The sequence below is a fragment of the Ictidomys tridecemlineatus genome, chromosome 6, assembly GCF_052094955.1.
Source record: "Ictidomys tridecemlineatus isolate mIctTri1 chromosome 6, mIctTri1.hap1, whole genome shotgun sequence".
NCBI lineage: Eukaryota > Metazoa > Chordata > Mammalia > Rodentia > Sciuridae > Ictidomys > Ictidomys tridecemlineatus.
In genome coordinates, this window is record NC_135482.1 from 29,074,126 (window position 1) to 29,094,993 (window position 20,868).

A 20,868-nucleotide genomic window follows, 5' to 3' on the forward strand; every position below is an offset into this window, starting at 1 on the left:
GGTGGATCCTATGGTGTCTCTATTTCTAGATTTTTGTGGAACCTCCATACTGATTTCCACAGTGGTTGTCCTAATTTAAAATTCCCACCTATAGTGTAAAAATATTCCTTTTTCTCTATATCCTCTCCAGAATTTATTATTGTTCATATTGTTGATGACTACCATTCTGATTGGAGCATGAAATCTCAGTGTAGTTTTGATCTGGATTACCTTAATTGCTAATGATGTTGAACATATTTGCATATACCTGTTGACCATTTGTATTTCTTCTCTTGAAATGTGTCTATCTAGCTCATTTGTCCATTTATTAACTGGGTTGCTTCTTTGAGTTTTGAGTTCTTTATATTTACCAGATATTATTCCTCTATCAGAAGAGTAACTAGCAAAGATTTCTCTGCTGTGAGGCTTTTTAACTTGATGCCATTCCATTTATTAATTCTTGACATTATTTCCTGAGTTTTAAGGATCCTATTAAGAAACTTATTGCCTATGCCTATATGTTGAAGTGTGGACCCTACTTTTTTTTCTAAGATTTTCAGTTTCTGGTCTAATTCCTAGGCCTTTGATCTATTTTGAGTTAACTTTCATGCAGGGTGACAGATAAGGACCTAATCTCATTGTTCTACTTATAGATAGCCAGTTTTCTCAGTACTATTTATTGAAAAGGCATTTTTATCAAGGATCAAATGACTATATCTATGTGGGCTTCTGGGTCTTCTATTCTGTACCATTGATCTATGTGTCTATTTTTATGCCAGTATCATGCAGTTTTTGTTACTAAAGTTCATAGTATAATTTGAAGTCAGGAATTATGATGCCTCCAGCATTGATTTTTTGGCTTAAAATTGCTTTGATTATTCTGGGTGTTATATTCTTCCAAATGAATTTTAGCACTGATTTTCTTAGTTCTGTGGAGAATGTCATTAGTATTTTGATGAGAATTGCATTGAATCTGTATTTCCACCCGTGTCCAGCGCAGGCAGCTAAACTAGAGGTTGCTCTAGTGAATTTCCTAAGGCATCAAATAAAACCTGTGTTTACCTTTAATTTCAAGTCCCAGACGGCTCCTCTGCCCTTGGCCTTGAGCTCTCCAAATGGTAGAGGGAGGAATATCACGGGAGGCTGGCAAAAAAGAGAAAGGGAGAGAGAGGGAGAACACTAGCGTGTGCACATTTCAGAGTAGACTTTTATTGGGGGGACTCTAGATTCTTAAGAAATTTCCATCCAATGAAGGTCAAGAGGAGCCGGGTTACAAGGACAGGTAAAATAACTCGATCCCTGGGGATGTAAGAAGGCACGCCCACGCATGAAGACACATTTGGCTGCATTTTTACCACCCTCAAGATCAGGGCTACTAGTATGGAGATTCCTGGGAAAGTTGGGAATGGAACCACCATTTGACCCAGCTATTGCCCTTCTCAGACTATTCCCTGAAGACCTTAAAAGAGCGTACTATAGGGATACTGCTACATTGATATTCATAGCAGCACAATTCACAATAGCTAGACTGGGGAACCAACCTAGATGCCCTTCAATAGATGAATGGATAAAAAAAATGTGGCAGCTATACACAATGGAGTATTACTCAGCACTAAAAAATGACAAAATCATGGCATTTGCAGGGAAATGGATGGCATTAGAGCAGATTATGCTAAGTGAAGCTAGCCAATCACTAAAAAACAAATGCCAAATGTCTTCTTTGATATAAGGAGAGCAACTAAAAACAGAGCAGGGAGGAAGAGCATGAGAAAAAGATTAACATTAAACAGGGACAAGAGGTGGGAGGGAAAGGGAGAGAGAAGGGAAAGTGCATGGAAATGGAAGGAGACCCTCATTGTTATACAAAATTACATATAAGAGGAAGTGAGGGGAAAGGGAAAAAAAACAAGGGAGAGAAATGAATTACAGTAGATGGGGTAGAGAGAGAAGATGGGAGGGGAGGGGAGGGGGATAGTAGAGGACAGGAAAGGTAGCAGGATACAACAGTCACTAGTATAGCAATATGTAAAAATGTGGATGTGTAACTGATGTGATTCTGCAATCTGTATTTGGGGTAAAAATGGGAGTTCATAACCCACTTGAATCAAATGTATGAAATATGATATGTCAAGAGCTTTGTAATGTTTTGAATAACCAATAAAAAAAAAAGATCAGGGCTACTGTCTTCAGCAACTTAAAAGAAACCAGATCATCAGGGATGACCGACAGTGCCTCAACTGATCAGGAAGGGAAAACACTGGTCACATGATGTGACGGCCTCCCACACTGTATAATGCTTTTGGCAATATGGCCACTTTAACAATATTAATTCTACCTATTCATGAACATGGGAGGTTTTTTTTTTTTCCTTATATCTTCTTTAATTTCTTTCCTCAATAATCTCTAGTTTTCTTTGTAGAGATCTTTCACTTCCTTGGTTAGATTTATTCCTAGTTATTTTTGTAGGTTATGATGAATGGGACTTTTTATGGTTTAGATAAAAGCTCATGTGTGAGACAATGCAAAAAGGTAGAGGTAAAATGATTGGGTAATGAAAGCCTTAACCCTATCAGTGAGTTAATCACCTGACAGGATTTAACTGAGTGTTAACTGAAGGCAGGAAGGGTATGGCTGGAAGAGGTGGGTCACTGGGAATGTGTCTTTGGAGTATATATTTTGTGAGCTGAGCTTAAGTCTTACTCTGGTTCCTGGGTGCCATGTTCCCAGCTGCTTTCCTCCACCACACACTTCTGCCATGATATTCTGCCTCACCTCATCCCCAAGGAATGGAGCCAACTATATATGGATAGTGACCTCTGAAACTATGAGTCCCCAAATAAATTTTTCCTCCTCTAAATTTATTCTTTTTGGGCCACTGAAGCAAAAAAAAAAAAAAAAAAGCTGAATAAGACAGTATTGTTTTTATGATATTTTATTGGTATATAGGAAAGCTATCAACTTTTGTATGCGGTTTTATAAATGGTTACTTGGCTGAATTTATTAGCTCTAGCAGTCTTTCCATCTTCTATTTTATGTTGATTTAATAAGCCCTGCAATTTTAGCATTTTGTTTTGATCTTTGAACCTCTCTGCCCTGTGGCTTCTGTGACAGCTTGCCTGGTTGTGTACTTGCAGACCATCTTTTCTTAAGATAATTTTTCATATGAGAAAACTGATTCTAAATTGGCTCAACTCTGATCAAGAAGAGCGATGCTATTTATTAGATATTTATATCTTAATATCCATTAGTAGGTGAATGGATGTAGTGTGATTTATCTCTATCCTGAGGTTTACAGTTATTAAAATAACCTAATATTATTTAATGTAACAATAGGGACAAATATGAAAGATTTCATATTCAATGTAATAATAATTATAATGAATAAATACAATAAGATATATGATTGTCACTCAGGATACAGTCAACCTTCTTTCTTCTAATAGGAAAATCAGCTCCTCACCCATGATCCAGGAGATTATATGGCCAGGAGAGTAGACATTTTCCAGTCTCCCTTCAAGCTAGATACAGCTGTGAATTAAATTCTACTTAATATGATAATATGATGCAAGCAGAATTATGTGTGATACTTTAGTGTTTCATCCTTAAACGTAAAAGAGTGCTACACACCCACTCCTAACTCTCTTTTCTCTGCTCAGTCATTCTCCCTGATGCCAATACAATAATGAGGACATGTTTTTGAGAAAAAGAAAAAAGAAGTTTTAATGCTTTGCTAGAAAAGGAGAACTAGGAGGACTCTGACCCAGAGGTGTGACTCTGCCCATCAGAGGGAATTGGATTTTTAAAGAGGTGATTCAAAGGCTACATTCCATGTGTTCTCTGTCTGGAGTTGAATTCACTTCTAAATCTGGGAGATAGCCATTTCCTAGATATTCTGGTGTCATCCTCAGATCTGAATTACTTGTTCCTGTGGTGGGTGTGTGCTCAAGGACAAGGACTGATAACTCTGCCTAGGATGAGGAAGAAAGGTAATCCTGTTTCTCCTGAGATGGGGGGGGGGGAGGGGGGAGGCGGGGGAGGAAAAGATCAAGAGAAAGAAATGAGTCCTTTAAAAAGTCTCGTGGCAGAGCAGCAAGGGCTGTATTCAAAGCATAAAGCGGACCACTGTAACAAGAACAGTCCTCAGTCGTGGTGAAAACAAATGCAGTTTGCTTCTTGTTTGAGTGGTCAAACCACTTCTGGGACTGAGTGCCATCTCATCTGAGATCACCACAGCCCATCTAAGTAAATGTGTCCAAGGGGCTATACTTAAGCATTACAACTAGAACTGGCCATCTGAAACTATTAGAAAGTAAGGAAAAACAGTTTTGTTCAGGGAATCCCCACTGAACTTGAGCTTCTAAAGTGTCAAACACAGTGGCTGATTTGGAAATGGCTACTAAGACATAAACTAGACATATACTGAGTAGCTAATTATTTGGTAAAAATTATGCATTTTTAAAAATTTACAGGTACATTTGCATCTGTATAGTTCACTTTATGATTCATGATGGTGAGAGAATACTCTTGGAATAAAAGCAATTTGCTGAAAAAAAAAAAAAAAGAATAGCAGCTTCAACAATAAACTCCCCAGAGATGATGATACAATAGCAGGAGAGGGAACCAAGATCAGGGATAACTTTTGAGTGGAGAGATATCTATCCTGAATTGCTAACCTATCCCCTGACTCGTCTCTTGATCCACAGGATATTTGAGACACTATATATATATTTTTTGTTATAGTAGCTTAATATACATTCCAATTAATACAATATAAAAGGATACATGCATTTTTATATACATATGTAAAATATGAATATTTATGAGATGATATACACCAACTTTAGGATAATGGCTTACTCTGGGGAAGGAGAGAGGAGAAGGGATAGGATAATGCAGAAGTAGATAGACCTATAACTAATAATATTAATCCAGATTTATTGCTTTTGCCCTGATTACTATGCATCACTTTCTTTCTCAGTATCATGAGACATTTGCTGGAATCCTGTCATATCATTCTTATTCCAAGCAGAAAGCAATAAAGAGAGAGGAAGAAAAAATATTTATGTATACATATATATGGGGAATTATGCCAAAATAAGCTCACTTAGGACAATTTTATGTAAATACCCAACCAAAACTTTTGTTTACATCTGCCTGCAAGTCTTCCCCTCTCTATTTTATGCTCCATTTTGTAACCAAAGCAATTTTGTATTTTATGCATCAATAGCTTTCCAACCCTCAGAATTCAATTCAAACCTTGTTCAGCACATGAGGTCCTTCATGGTCCAGCAATTACCCTCTTCATCTCTAGCTCCTAATCCTCCCTGATAGTGCCCCAGACAAACCAACGGCTTTTAGTGTCTGAGAATTGCTATGCTCTCTTATTCTTCTTATTGGCAACTACACCTCCTTTGGTTTGGAGCAATATTTTTTACTTAGCTGACCCTTGTTTTTTCTTTCAGACTACTTATATGCCCTTTAGACTCTGAAAAGTACTCTTGACTCTCAGTCTGGACCAGGTATGCTTGAGATAAACTTTGAAAATACTCAATGTAGGTTTGTATAATATATAACACTTATCACTAATTGTCTCTTCTACTAGATACTTAACTCCTTAAGGGCAGAGAAGTTCTTGTGTCTCTTGACATGCATGTGTTGCTTTATAAATAGGAGAAATATATAATTTTTCTCTCAAACCAGGAAAAATATATAATTTTCCATTGGCACAACAGGAGTAAAGTTGGCAAATTGGAGCTTTTGGATCTACCTATTAGTGAATGTTTGGTTAATGTATATAAACAGTTGGATTGGTATATGTACATAATCAGAGCACATGTACCCCATTACTTTGGAAGTTCTAAAAATATGTCTCATTCATTAGACTTTTACTTTCTTAATGACTATGCACCAAGCATAGTCCATGGCACAATTCAAATGCATCATGAATGTTGAGTAAATGAATAAGTACATACTGTAACCACCTACCTACCACCCGCACATCTTCGTCAAGAGCAGAACATTTGCCCTTAATGTCAGTACCTTATGACAGATTTAATAAAAATCACTTACACAAATCAGAAAGAGTATTTTTAGTTGAATGTACAAGAAAATACTTTCATAGCAGAGGTTCCATGAACTATGGTATTTTTTACTGTGAATTTTGGCTTACACAATTATTTCCTCATGGCTAGCTAAACCTAGTGAAATTTTGCAATCTTCAGAGTTAATCATAAATACTTCATGCCCCCAAACTTCTGCCTGTGTTGGTCTTACCAGATAATATGGTTACTGTGGGAAGCAGTGTGGAGACACTGTGTATATAAGAAAACATGAAATTTAGAACATCTTTGATTTGAGTAGGAGGTCAGAACTACTTCATTCCCAAACATTTCTTGGTTGTAAATTTAGCTTCATCAGTCCACCTTCAAGAGAATATTTCTTGGTATTTCTCTTTCTTTCTTTGTAGTTGTTATATTAGTCACCTCTAGGAAGATTTTCCCTCTCTTATGTGGGAGTCTTCTGCACACAGGGCCATTTTTTACCAAAATTAAGAAATACTTTGAGTGGGTGATGAAAAGAAAATGCCTAGATGATTTGAGAGATCTTTGTTTAAGCTCTAAATTTAAAACAATTACTTCTAAACATACTTATTACCTGCCATTTTTTCCAAGTTTCCAGAGAACAATTAAGTATATTTAAAAGCTACAAACTTGTTGGTACACATATATTTTCAGGCACACAATCACGTGCGAATGTCAACATTCAGTCATGACCAAGGGAATGCAGGAGTTTGGTGATTGGGTTCTTGAGATGTTTAGGTATATAGATAGAAGGTTGGGGAGCTATGTTCTCCAAAAACATTATAAGGTTCCATCTCCTTGTTAAACAATAACCCCATTGTAGAAGTTTCAACACACATATGTCTACCAAAATAAATATAAAACACCCACGCCTTTTCAGAGGGTTGAAAGCCAGTCAAAAACTAAGGATATTTTTCAAAATTCTTCAGAAAGAATACTTTAGAGAAAAGTTATATGTTTCCAAGTTTTTGAGCTTACTGGTTACAGCTTGTCTTTGTAGAAAGAACCAAATTGTTTTGAACTCCACCAAAGGAATCTGAACTAATTATTTTATACTGCATATTCACAAAGACAATTGTATTTAAGAGGTTACATATTAGAAAGAGGCTGGAATCTGCCACAACACAGCCAGAAAGTCTTAAGTGATTAATTCATTTCTGCTTTTCATGACATTGTTATCCTCAATGATAAGCATAAACTTAGTGATCTATAAATTTAATTTCAAATGCATAATTCTATAAATTCAAGGCATGTTAAGTGAAGTGACTAGTATGCCTTTTGACCACTAGTCGTCCTTCTTGTGCAGAAAATGAGGATGCTCCTTGTCATCCTTATCCAGGAAATGAGGGTGACTCAAGTGCTTTTAGTTTAGTTGGGCTTGTATTGAAAATAGGAGATACTTTGCCTTCAAAATGTATCACAGTAATCCTAGGAGCAGATCCAGCACTCTGTATTGACAAGAAGTTAAAATTTGGGGATTAGCTAGTAACTGATTTGCAGTATATTTATGCATTAATTGTTTGCCTGAGTAAGGAGTTTTCATTAGTGTCCAACGAAAGACCACTGATCTGGGTAGGGATTTGAGATTTGGAAGTGTACAGTTTTCAAAGAGAGGAGTTTTAAAATGCTTCATTTGCTTGGAAGTGTGTGAGTTCCTCTTCTGAGCATAAGTGCAGCAAGGAGCTACATGGAGAAAGGGCTAGAAGTCCACTTTATGTACAACTGCTGTAAGGGTAGGGCCTTATGTGGTTGCAAATATCAACACCTTGAATTGGTTTCTGGAATGGGTGAATGGCAAACATATCCAAAAAGAGGCTGTACCCATATGTCCATTTTCAGTTAGTAAGAATACTTTGACTCTCAGCAGAAGAAAATAAATTGTTCGTTCCTGAAGCAGTCTCAAGTCAAAAGCAATCTACCTCATGTAAAAACACAAGAAATATAACAGATGTATGCTTGTATTAAAAGAAAGGTATTAGATTACAAAGTGTGTTCCTCTCTAGAATTTATGATTAAAATATTAAAATCGTTTAGATATTAATTATTATCACTTCAATTTTTGGACCATATAGGTCAAAATAAAGTTTAATTGATAGGTAGCCTTCTTGATATCATAACACCTTACCTGTAGGATTATAAAAAAGAGGAATAATGGTTACATTACAATGGTGATAGCAATATGTGCTATGTAAATATGGTATATACATGTATATGCATATATTCTACTTATATATAGCACATAATACTACATATACTGTTTCACATAAATATATACATATGTATGTATATGTGTATGCATATATATATACATATTATATCTATTTATATATCTATATCTATATCTATCTATCTCCATATATATACATATATATATACACATAGTTGACCATCCATATCTGTGGTTTCCACATCCCTAGAGTCAACCAACTACAGATTGAAACTATTTGACAAAAATTTGTGTCTGTATTGAACATGTACAGACTTTTATGGTCATTGTTCCCTAAAAAATACAGCATAAAACATTTACATAACTTTGACATTGTTTGAGGTATTAGAAGCAACCTAGATGCATTATGCTTTGAAGTATACTGGAGTATGTAGGTAGGTCACACCATTTTATAAGAGTAGTTGCACATTTTAGCATATTTAAGCTATTATTGGCCTTATATCAGATATTTGTCTTGTATTGACTGGAGATTCTAGTTTGAAAATCATATTTGATGAGACTGGATTCTTATTAGACAATATCCTTTGTGAAAATGGGGCAAAATTGTGAAATTCAAACATACTCTACTTTCCTGAGGAAGCACTTAAGGCAACCTTCATGTCTGCAAGCCACCAATTACTGCTGGCGATGGGGGTGGTAATAAGAGGATAAGGAATTTGGTTTGGTAGCTTTTTTTGTTTGGTTGGCTGTTGGTCTATTTGTAAACTCAAATTATTTAAAGAAGTATTTCAATTCCCCTAAAGGGGGGAACTACTGAGATGGGGGCAAGTGTTTCTGTGTTCTGTTTTTGGTTTTTTTTTTTGACCCATGGTTGGTGTCATTAAAATGGAAACTGTGAGCTCTCTGTGTGATCGTGTGACTGTATTTGACATACACAGATTTATTTCCAAAAAAAAGGGGGAAGACATCACAATTTTTCCCATCCAACTTGTTCTTATAATAATATGACTGACACTTCTCACACTGAGAGGCAGAATATATTTTTTGTACTGTGGAATTTGGGCCAGCTTTTCAATAAGGTGTAAATAATATGCTGTGGCTTCTGAGGCTGAGTCATAAAAGCGATACAGTTGTTACTATGGTTGGGACCCCATGCTATGAGGAAGCCCAACCCACTCATGTAGACAAACCCACATGGAAAGGAACCAAGGCCCTGGCTCTCTGCCCACATTGAGCTCACAGCTAACAAACAACTCCCACTTGCCAACCACATGAATGAGACTTTTTGGAAATGGATTCTCCATTCCTCAGTTAAGTCACCCCAACTGACATTTCATGGATCTTTCCCCACCAAATATTGTGCCCAAACTGTGGATTTGTGATCAAAATAAATGATAATTGTCTCTAGTCACGAAATTTTGGAAAGGGTTGTTAAGCAATAAATAGATAACTGGAGCTCAAATTGTCTTAGACATGTAAAATATTTTTCTATTGCTGCAGAATAGTAATAAGTTAAGAAGTTTCTCAATATAGGAGCTCTGTTCTGATTGATTGATATTCATGAATATATATATATATGTATGTATATATATGCGAACTTTACACCATTTTATAAGAGATAAAAGAGATAATTCGTGGAGAAAATTATTTCAAATTCACACACACACACACATAATATTCTTCAATCTCCAATCTCCATTTATATTCTCATTTTTATGTTTCAATTAATAATCTAAGTTTATATAATTAAAATGAATCTTTGGATCCACTAAACTGTTTTAATATTTTTAAAAAATTCCTATGTGTCTTTTTCCTGATTTTATCAATATATAGCATAAGATGAGTATGTATTTTATTTTATAAAACATTTGGGTTTTTCATTTGGTTAACATTGTTATAATGTTTTACCAATAGGTTAGATAACAATACTGCCACATGATGTTTAAAATTACGAATAAAGACAAAAATCATGTGTCCAACTAAATTGAGTTCAACTTTCAATAAATGTTTTTATATACATAGTAATTCTGTAGTATGTCAGCTTAAACATATTTTTCAAATTCTGTAATTAATTATAAGTTCTTGCACTAATAATAAATCAAGTTAATTAATCTTGAATAATTCTAAGTAAGATAGTATGCTAAAACATTGGTTGACAAAGATGTATGTATACATGTAAAGATGAGCACATAAATATAGAGCGAGAGTTTTTATCGGCTCCATATGTATATAACAGAGTTATCATATCTTTGGATCATATTAATGAATGTATTCATTTTGCCACTTTAAAAAGGTGTGAATATGGGCTGTGTATTAAACTATCCCAACAGAGATTTTTTATGCATCTCCATTCATGAGCTTTGTTAGTATGCTAAAATGCTTAAGACATACAGTTACCTTTACCTATCTCTTGGTTCTCTCTCTAAAAATACTCAATCTTGCTAAAATTTAGAATTAATATGAGCAATTAAGGCTATGTTAGGAATAGTAGTGACAGAGGGTTGACAATGATTAATGTAATGGATATATTTTTTTATTAAATGTTAGAGGCTGCAGTTTTGACCAGTATCAGTTAATTTAGAATATGAACAAAAACAGTAAGAAACACAATCTGCATAGATACAGAGTGTTGTAGAAATCTTATAGAAAGGAAATAAAATTTATTTCCTTAGCTGCTTATATTTGAAAGTAATGCATCTGAAAAGTAATGAGTCTGTTATTAAAATGTTATGCAGTTTTGAGGGACATGCTCAAAAGATAAAGAAGGAACCTTTAACATTTTTACTACCAAATATTACATTTGTAGAACATCAGAATTTGGTTTTCACTCTTTCAAAATGATGTGTGTCTTGGTATCTTTTGTTCTTTAGAGATGTAATAAAAGTTTATCCTTTATTTTTTTATGATATTTACTCAGCAGATATTCTACATCTTATTATTATTAAAAACACAAAAATTTTTACTTTACAGAGTGAAAGTTACTTATAATGGCATATTTTAAAATATGTATAGTTAGATTGATAAGTAGCCTATGTTCTATGAGTTAGTCTTTTTATAAATGATCTTTTCTTTTGTCCATTGTTCTAGATATGTGACAATTATAAAAACTTAAACATAGTATATAACCTATAATATACAATTGTATAGCATTGAAAAATAAGAAGATAATTAAAATATATTCATATTAATTAGCTAATATTAATTGGTACAATTTATATAAGCTCTAGATTATTATTTCCAACTCATTTTAATATACCTTGTCTGTTTTGTTGAACTATTTGTAGGATGAAAAACTTTTGGTGTATTAGTTTAGTCAAGCAATAAGAACTATTTCATTTTTCTTTTGAAGATTAGATCTTAAACTTCAGGAAGCAAAAAAATTAATATATCATTTACACTTAAAACGTTGGAGATTTTCTAGAGACTCCAAGTATAATCACAAAACTTGTTCAAAATGGTAAAAAAGGTTAAGTTTTATTTAATATGTTCAATACTTCTTAACTAGCTTGACTATATAGTAAGAGGTATTTTACAGGAATAATTACCATACTGTTTTACAAGGGAAGAATTGTTCAAATAAAAGAGAAGCTCAGCTCACTAGGTTCCTTTCTGGCAAACCAAGAACATAAATAGATTACAGTGATCTTGGGAACAGGGGAATTTGACTATATGACAGGTCCTGTAGATAAAACTCACGAAGATGAACTTTCTTGGACTTGGTTTTATAGGTTCTTGAGCAAAGAGCAAACAACATAGAGGTTTTTGAAAGTACAATCCTAGATTCTCTATACAAATTTCCACATGGAATTTATTTCTCTGGCATTAGTAGTTTCTGGAAACTATATGATTCTATATATTTAAATGAGTTGACATCTAGTGCTATATCTACATAAATTGAATGGCCAGAATATAATAAGCAATAATTATTTGTACATGCATGTGTGTATTCATGAGGGATCATGAATAATCCCTGGTAATTATTTATAATTATAGGGTATCTGTTAAGGGAAAACTATCCCAAATGTATAAATACAACTAAGAAAAACCAGCATGTTTTTAAATTTTATATTGGAATTTTGTTTAATAGAGCTAGTCAAGGATTATTTACCTACTTAAAGGAATGTACCTTTGTTGGATTTGCTCTTTACTCTAGTTTGGAAGTCTATATTTTGTAAGTTTACGTGTTCACTTAATAAACAGAAAAGTCACCTAATTTGTCTTTCAAACCAGGATTCCATTGAACATTACACTGAGACTATGCAGTCAGTAGAGATGTAAATAATTTCTAAGCTCTAGAATAGAAGAAGATCTAAAGTATCATTGTCCTGAAGGACATTCATCAGGATAGTATGTAACCTAGCAATTGTATTCAAATTCCTATGAATATTTAGGTCTTCAAATGAGCTTTGAACAAGTTTTGCTATCTGCTGGCCCCATAACAAATGAGTCCAATAGAGTAATCTTTATTCATAGTTTCACCTTCTGTGGTTTTGGTTACCTGAGGTCAACCTCAGTTTGAACAAAGGAAATGAAAAATTCCAAGCCTAGTGTAGTGGTGCACACCTGAAATCCTAGCAGTTTGAGAGGCTGAGGCTGGAGAATTACAAGTTCAAGGCCAGCCTCAGTAATTTAGTGAATTCATGCCTCAAAATAAAAAAAAATAAAATAATAAAATAAAATAAAAAGGACGGGGGATGTAGGTCACTGGGAGAGGGTGACATACCCCTAGGTTCAATCTGCAGTACAAAAAAAAAAAAAAAAAGAAAGAAAGAAAAAAGAAAGAAAGAAAGATTCCAGAAATAAATAACTCCTAAGTTTTAAATTAGTAGAAAGATAAAATTTGTCACTGTCCCACTGAATCCTGGTTGGACATGAATCTTCCCTTTACTGTATTCACACTGTATACACTACCTGCCCATTAGTCTTTTGTAGCTGTCCCAGATATCAGATAGACTGCCATACTGTCACAGGCCTTGTGTTTCAGTAACTCTTATTTTACTGAATAATGACGCCATAACTCAAGAGTAGTGAAGCTGGAAATTTAAATATGTCAAAAAGAAACTGTAAAGTGCTTCCTTTAAGTAAAAAGGTGAAAGTTCTTGGCAACAAAGAAGAAAAATCATACACTAGGTTTGCTAAGACTTATGGTAGAATGAATCTTCTATTCATGAATTGCGGGGGGGGGGGAAGAAAAAGAAATCATTGCTGTTTTGGCTTTCATATCTCAAATTGAAAAATTTCTGGCCACGTTGCATGATAAGTACTTAGATAAGATGGAAAAGGAACTAAATTATGCATGTCAGTAGAGGAAAAAGCATTGTATAGATTGGATTCAGTACTATCCATGGTTTCAGACCTCCACTGGGGGCTTCAAGTGTTATTTCCTGAAGATAAGAGGAGACTACTGTCTGTGAAAATTGTGCTTGTAACTTTTGGAAAAATCATACGTTAACGAGTGTTTTGCAAGTTTGTTTTGTAGCATGCAAGTGCCTGGAGATACTTCATGGAGAAAATTATTTCAAGTTCAAATAAGTTTGGGAGAATAAGACTACCTTTTAACCAAAATAACTCTCACTCTCACCTTGACACAACCCTTGGTAGACATTTATCTCTCTCTCTCTCTCCGTCTTTGTGTCTGTCTGCCCGTCTATCTGTCTCTCACTCACACACAGTTACTTTAACTTTGTATTTCCTAACATACTTAAATCTTACAGTTTTTCCCTCCCTCCCTTCCTCCCTCCCTTCCTTCCTCCTTTCCCTCCCTTTCGCCTTTCCTTTTTCTTAATACACATATATTAATATTCCATTGGTACTTTCTTTGAAAATGGCTGAATTCATTCTCTCCTTCTCTGTTTGTGTCTTTATGCTCTTCTGCCTCCAGCCTGTGTTGAGCACTGGTCTGGAAATGGGTCACCCGCTGCTACTCCCGCTGCTCCGGATCCATTCTTCACACAGCAGCCTAAGTGATTCCTGAAAATGTAGAAAATATAAATTAATCATGATTTTCTTTTTAAAAACTTTTCACTGGTTTTGCATTGCACTCAAACTAATCTCAACCTTTTTCCCTCCCAGGCCCACGTGAAGTGTCTGCGGTGGTTCCTCTCTCCTCCTCTCAGTTGCTGCTACTCTTTCCTTCTCATCCACATACAGTAGCTGCACCAGCCTTCGCATCTTCCCAGAACAATCCACAGTGCTTCCACAAGAGGGTTCAGCTTCCAGAAGAGTCTTCCTTCAGATGTTTACATGCTGGCTTCTCCTTATCCTCTAGTTTCCGCTTAAATGTCACCTTTTCAAAGAGGTCTTTTCAACCACTCAAGTAAAAAATAGATCCACAACCCTCCTGAGCATGGAATTTCCCCACCCCATTCTATTTTATTTTGTTCATAGTACTTATCACTCTCTGAAATTGTTTCCTGATACATTATTCTTATTACGTTCTTTATTAATATTTCCACCCCACTATCTATCTTTTGCTGCTGCTATCTCCAGCACCTACAATAGCCCTTGGTATTCAGTAAGTCATGAAGCAAATAAAAATCGTAAGGATTAGCAAATTAATTCCATGGTGAACCATGCAAGGATTAGAGTTGTGAATGATGCATGATAAACAAAAGTTGAAAGTGGTCTTGCTCTTAGCTGCTCTTAGCCAGGGAAAAATACAGAGCTGTGTTAGGGAACAGACAGATGAGGATGGGGAGAACATGAGGTTAAGAAAATAAATGTATAAAATGGGCCCACTGTGCTGACTCCCATGTGATTTCTTTTCCAAGAAGCAATTTACCTTCATCCCTACCTGGCCTAAGTGGACAGGATATGTCACATTCCTCAGCAAACTACCTGTGTACTGCAGGAGAAATGCAGGCCTCAAATAATGTTGATAAGAGGATCCCAAATTACCCTGGATGGGCAGACTTTTGTGACCATATCCTGAAACTCTGGGAGATAAGGAGAGTTCCTCCTAACAATAAAATCTGAGAATGTATGGCTAAGAATGCAATTAGAACCAGTCGGCGTAGACCAAGGTGACCTGGAGTTGTCATGGCAGTAGGCACTTAAAAGTCTGATGTCATCTTGCTATCAGGCAAAAGTCAAGAGTTGGACCTGAGTGGGACTCTCTGGAAACTTCTATGGGGTCCCCAATAAAACTGGAGTTCAGGAGAGGCACATTGTCCCTCTCATCTCCGAGAGGACACATTCTTTCCTTTGAGAGTGTCCCCTTTCCTTTTTCTAGTCCTTTCAATAAACTCATTCCTGTTACTCTGAGCAACATGCCTGGAATCTTTCTGGACTCGATTGCAAGAATCAGTTTTGAAGCTCAGGTCTTCGCACTTCCTCAGTTTCTCAGAAGGCCTCAGCTCTGTAATCTGGGGTGCGGGGGATGCAGTTAGTTTATAAGATCATATCACGCACTGGAAGTCTCCTCAACCGTGAGTTAGCCAAGAGCTCTTAACTGGTGAAGGGCCACATTATATTGGTCCCTGCCTTCCTTCTTAGGTATCATATTAAAGCACAGAGTTTTAAAAAAAGTCTGCATGGCCTGATTTAAGGATGTTGGAAATGCACTGTGCCCTGAAAGTCTCGTATTCTTTCCTTTATGATTGCATGACAATCCACCATGCAGAGAGTGCTGAAGGACAGCTTTATCCTCTTTTTTACAAGACATGAATTCCTCGAAGGATTAAGGCAAAGGTGGAAGGCAGGGGGTGAGGATTTTTAGCTCAGGGCAGGAATTGAGCCTGCAAGTAAGTTTTGTATAGCCCAAACAAGTGTTTAAATACTTGAGTTATTGCCAACATTTAAAAATTAAGAGGTTTTCAAGTTTTAAATATCCTTCTTTATGTTGAAGCCAGACCCACTTTCTCCCTTGGTGACTGTCTTGTGAAAGGTCAGGCATCCTCGAAGGATCTCCAATTCTTGACTAATTCATGAAATTCATTAAGGTTACTTACATCCCTGGGCTTTGCAACCCCTTGTTTTAGGCTACTATCCTCCGATGCAGAATAATGCTTCAGCTGAGAAAAGTTTTCTTCTCAGCAATTTAGGCAAGACTTGTGAGTTTTGTTATGGACATGAGTTATTATTATTATTATTTTTAAATAGGGCCCTATGGTCACCTTTATGTTTATCATAGATGAATAATCTGAGTCTAGGAATTTATAGATCATGTAGGTACCCAGTTGCCAAGTGAAAGAAATGTGTTATTTAATCTTGGCACAAATCTTTTGAGAAGGTATTATTCTCCCTCTCTTGGGTGAGGAACTGGGTTCTCAAAGACATTATATGAATAGTTAAGTGCAAGAGTCTGGGCTCTATCTCATTGGAATTTATATTTAAGTCAAGAGCTCTCCCTTCCATACTCTATTGCTTCTCTACAAGAAGGAAGGATCTGTGGATAGCTGGTTTTGCCATGGCCAGTATATTTCTCTACTCAGTTATCTAGGCTTTGTTTCCTGGGCTCGAATTCCAGCTGTGTTATGGCTGAAATGATTGTGTAATGTGTCTGACCTTGATTTTGTCTCCTGGCCCACGCTCCTTTCTTGCAGGTGTGATTCTTTAGTTTGTTCACTTTGTCTGGTTGACTCTCAGGTTTTAATTTTTTTTTTTCTGAGTTTATTAGAAGGCAACCCCACCCTCCCTTCTAGATCCCAGACATTCTAGTGGGACTGGAAGATCTGCAGCATGAATTTTCCCAGGGAACTTGTTGGAAATGCAGAATTTCAGATCTCTTCTCAGTCTCATTGAATCAGAATCTGGCTCTTGACAAAACTGTGGTGTAATTTTTATACCCACAAATGCTTGCAAAAATCCCAATCTCTATGACTTTTTTCTTCAGGCATCTTGGAATAGATTTCCTTGCATCTGTGGCTACCCTAGCTATTCCTAATGGATGGGTGCTAGCCAATCAAAAATCTTAAATAGTCCCTTGAGTTTTTGATGTTACCCCCTTCCCGTGCTTGCTTTACTTCTCCTTAGACTCTTCTTGGTTGCCATACTTATTTGGATGACATTGAAAATACTGACATGTGCGTGCATATGCAGGAGAGAGTATCAATTCGAGAAATATATGTGTACCAAGATGGTGAGTCTTAGTTTGCTTTTGTTGCTATAAGTGTAATTACCTGGGTAATTTATAAAAGAAAGAAATTTCTTTCTTACAGTTTTGAAGGCTGAAATCCAAGAGCATCGAGCCAGCATCTGCCTGGCATTTAGTGAGGGTCATCTTATTGTATCCTAACTTGGCAAAGAGTATCAAATAGTGAGACAGAGCAAGGGTACCAGGTGGGGGCACTCCTCCTCTTCTTATCGCTATCATGGGGCCCTACCCTCATGACCTCATCTAATCCCAGTTCCCACTGTTATCACATCTAAATCTATTAACATTTGAATTTGGAGACTAAGTTTCCAACACATTTAGGAAGATACATTTAATCCATAGCATAGATTTATGAACCAAACATTAAAAAATAAGAAAGATATCAAAAAGGTATAGAGTACAGAAGGAAAAAAAAAAAAAGAAATCCCTTCTAATAATAACCAGTGAATTTAGGAGGCATTTCTTAGTGACAAACCATGTGCTAATGCTTCATTTACATTTTATTCACTTAATACTCACAGAATTCTATAAATTTGGTTTGTTGTGATCCCCCTTTACAAATAAGGAGATGGATTCTCGTAGATGTTCATTAACTTGCCCCAGGCCACAAAAGTAAGTGAATGGTGAGAGGCCTTTGATGCCAACAGTGTTAAGTGACATGCCCAGGAACCTAACCACATCACAGCATGTGGAATCAACACAAGAAGATGAGTCTAGGTGTGAAGAAAGGCCTTCAATTCATTGCAGCCTAAATAGTCCAAGTTAGTTAGAGCATAGTATCTTAAAAGAGAAGAAATGAAAAGAAAGGTTGGCTAAATAGGGGAATGAAACCCCTGGGGTGATAGAGAACAGGTAATGCATTTGGGGAATTGTATGTAGTTTAGGTCAAATGGAGCATGGGTAGTGGTAGGGCAGATCCTGAAGGGCTTAGACCGCCAACTTAAGTGTTCAGATTTCATTTTAAGAGCAGTAGGACCCTGGAGTAGGTATTACTCATGTTCACCAGTGTCTGTCTCTCTCTCCTCTCCTTCCTGGGCACAAGTAAGAGTATGCTCCCTAGAACTCTTGCAACTGGGAGAGGGTTTGTCACTATTTTTGGAAACTAGATTGCAAGTACAAATATGGACTATAATTAAGGTTCAGGTCCCTCACCCCAAATATATACATGTTCTAACCAAAGAATCTTTGAGTATGGGACCTCACATGGATAAAGTAGCTTTACAGATGTGATTAAGGACCTTGACAAGGGATGCTATCCTGGATTATCCAATGGGCCTGATGTAATTGTGAGGGTCTTTATAAGAAAGAGCTATGATGACCTAATGACAGGGGAAAGAAGAGAAAGAAAGAGGGAGAGAGAGAAGGAGAGATATTTAAAGATGCTATAATCCTGGTTTTGGTGATAGAAGATGGGCCCTGACTGAAGAAATATATGTAGCCTTTAGATGTTAGAAAAAAAAAAAGTAGATCATCTCCTGAAGACCCCAGAAGGAACCAACTTACACCTGAACTTTTAGCCCAATGAGATCCATTTGAGACATCTGATTTCCAAAGCTCCAATAAAACTGATTTCAGTTGCTCTAAGCTCTATCATCATGTTAATTTGTTACAGCAGCAGTAGGAAACTAATGCATATACTGAAGTAAGGAATATTTGAAAAGATTTTGTACCCTTCTCTTTCTCCCAGCATTGAACATGGAAACCCTGTTATGTCAGAACTATAAAACTGACTCAATAATTTTTTGCTTTTTTTTTTGTGTGTGTGTGGTACTAGGGATATGCAACCCAGGGCCTTGCACATGCTAAGCAAGTATGCTACCATTGAGCTACCCCAGGCCCAGAACTATGAAACTGACCCAGTCTGGATTGATGATTAGGACAGCTATGTGTGAGAATACCTGATCTAGGCATGAGTGAAAGATAAACTTTATCTTAAATTATTGAGAGTTTGGCTTTGTAATAGAAGCCTTAGCCTACCTTATCTTAACTGACATAAAGCTACTGATGACTCTTAAGTAGACAAGTAACACAGGCAGATGTGCATTTTTGTTATAATATTTATGTTAGCTGGGGTGTGGGTATATGAAAAATGGATAAGTCTTAGTGGAACATGATAAGCCTGTAGGAAAAAGATAACCATAACTAAATTGGGATGTGGATAAAGAAAAAAGGACAGTTTGGAAAACAGTTTTTTGAAGTCAAGTCAACAAGATACACTGTTGAATTGAATATGGGAGTTAGGGAGAAGGAAGGGTCAAGCATGGCCACGTTTCTTGTTTGGGTAGTGGATAGTGGTACAAATGACTGAAAAGGATGACATAATTAATTTTGGTTTGGTTACAGATTTCTACAGACTATCTGCATGAAGGTATATTGTAGGAAGTTGAATATATAGATAAGGAGTTCAGTGAGTACTCTTAAGTTTGGGGCCAGATTTGGAAGTAGTAAGTATATGAATGGTAATTAAATCCATTTGTTGATTCAATTAATATTTAAATGTTTACTCTGTGCAGAGCCTTGTTCTGGGCACTGGAGATTTAACAGTGAAAAAAAAAATTACTCATTGCAGCTTGCATTTTTATTGATGATCAATTTTTTCTGCTAAAGTTTTTTTTATTATAATATATATGTAATACCCAGTAATTGAAAAAGATAATCAGATTAAAAACCATCAAGTATAAAGAATTTTGAAATGATGACTAATAAAATTGATATAGTTTTTGTTGTGTAGAACATTGCTCAAGCAGCGATAGAATGTTTTGTTTTGTTTTTCCAGTACAATTGGAACTGTTTCAGCTTTTGCCAGTGGAGCTTTAAAGGTTGTTGTTTGAATCTTTTCACCATGACCTTAGCAGTGTTGGACAACTTCCTTGATAAGTAATATGATAAAATATTTCAAAATCTTCTTGTATACTCTCTGTCCCAGACATTTTGTTTTGTTTTAGTGAGATGGTATTTTTGAATGAAACTCTGGGTGGAAAAGGGTTATTGTTCTTTGGTTAGTAATGATTTTGACCCCTTTTTATTAGACTAAACTAGGCATTATTTTTAAAGGTAAATTCAATAAAAATCCCTACTGTATCTTCCAATTTAAAATCAAGGCTAGCGTTTTACTTAGCCCCTTCTATCTAATACCTAAATCCACTTCTTCCTCTTCTAAGGATGACAATCCTCACTTTGAGGACACAGGGATAATTGAACCAGACCATCACACATATAGAATAGCCCCCAAACAAACTCTCACTAACAAAATGCTCTGGTTCTACCAATGTGAGAGTCTTAATATTATTTTTAAAAATGGTAAAAAATAGGGAGAAGGGTCAGGTTAAGCATTTACCTTGCCTTTCCAATATTGTATCATTGAACAGTTAATTTATAGAGAAGGCTAAGTTTCTTTTTTTTCAAACAGAAATGTTCTAAGAAAAATGAAGGAATAATAAAGCTGAAATATTATCTCTTCTCTTCTTCTCCCTTCCTCACCGATCCCCACTAATGATCAACACCCTGAGCATCAATAACAGCTTATAAAATTAAAAGATAGATACAGC

At 35.8% G+C, this 20,868-nt stretch overlaps 1 long non-coding RNA gene across 3 annotated transcripts in view; it reads left to right on the forward strand.

Annotated features, from left to right (window-relative positions):
* Positions 1–3,733: 3,733 nt before the first annotated feature.
* The window catches only part of LOC144378582 (uncharacterized), a 50,654-nt gene continuing 33,519 nt past the window's right edge, over positions 3,734–20,868 (forward strand). The window contains exons 1-2 of one of the 3 annotated variants that reach the window (XR_013440410.1): positions 3,734–3,965; positions 5,442–5,498. This is a non-coding gene — a long non-coding RNA (uncharacterized LOC144378582). The remainder of the gene's footprint in view (positions 3,966–5,441; positions 5,499–20,868) is intronic. The other 2 variants (XR_013440408.1, XR_013440409.1) reach the window with 2 other exon arrangements.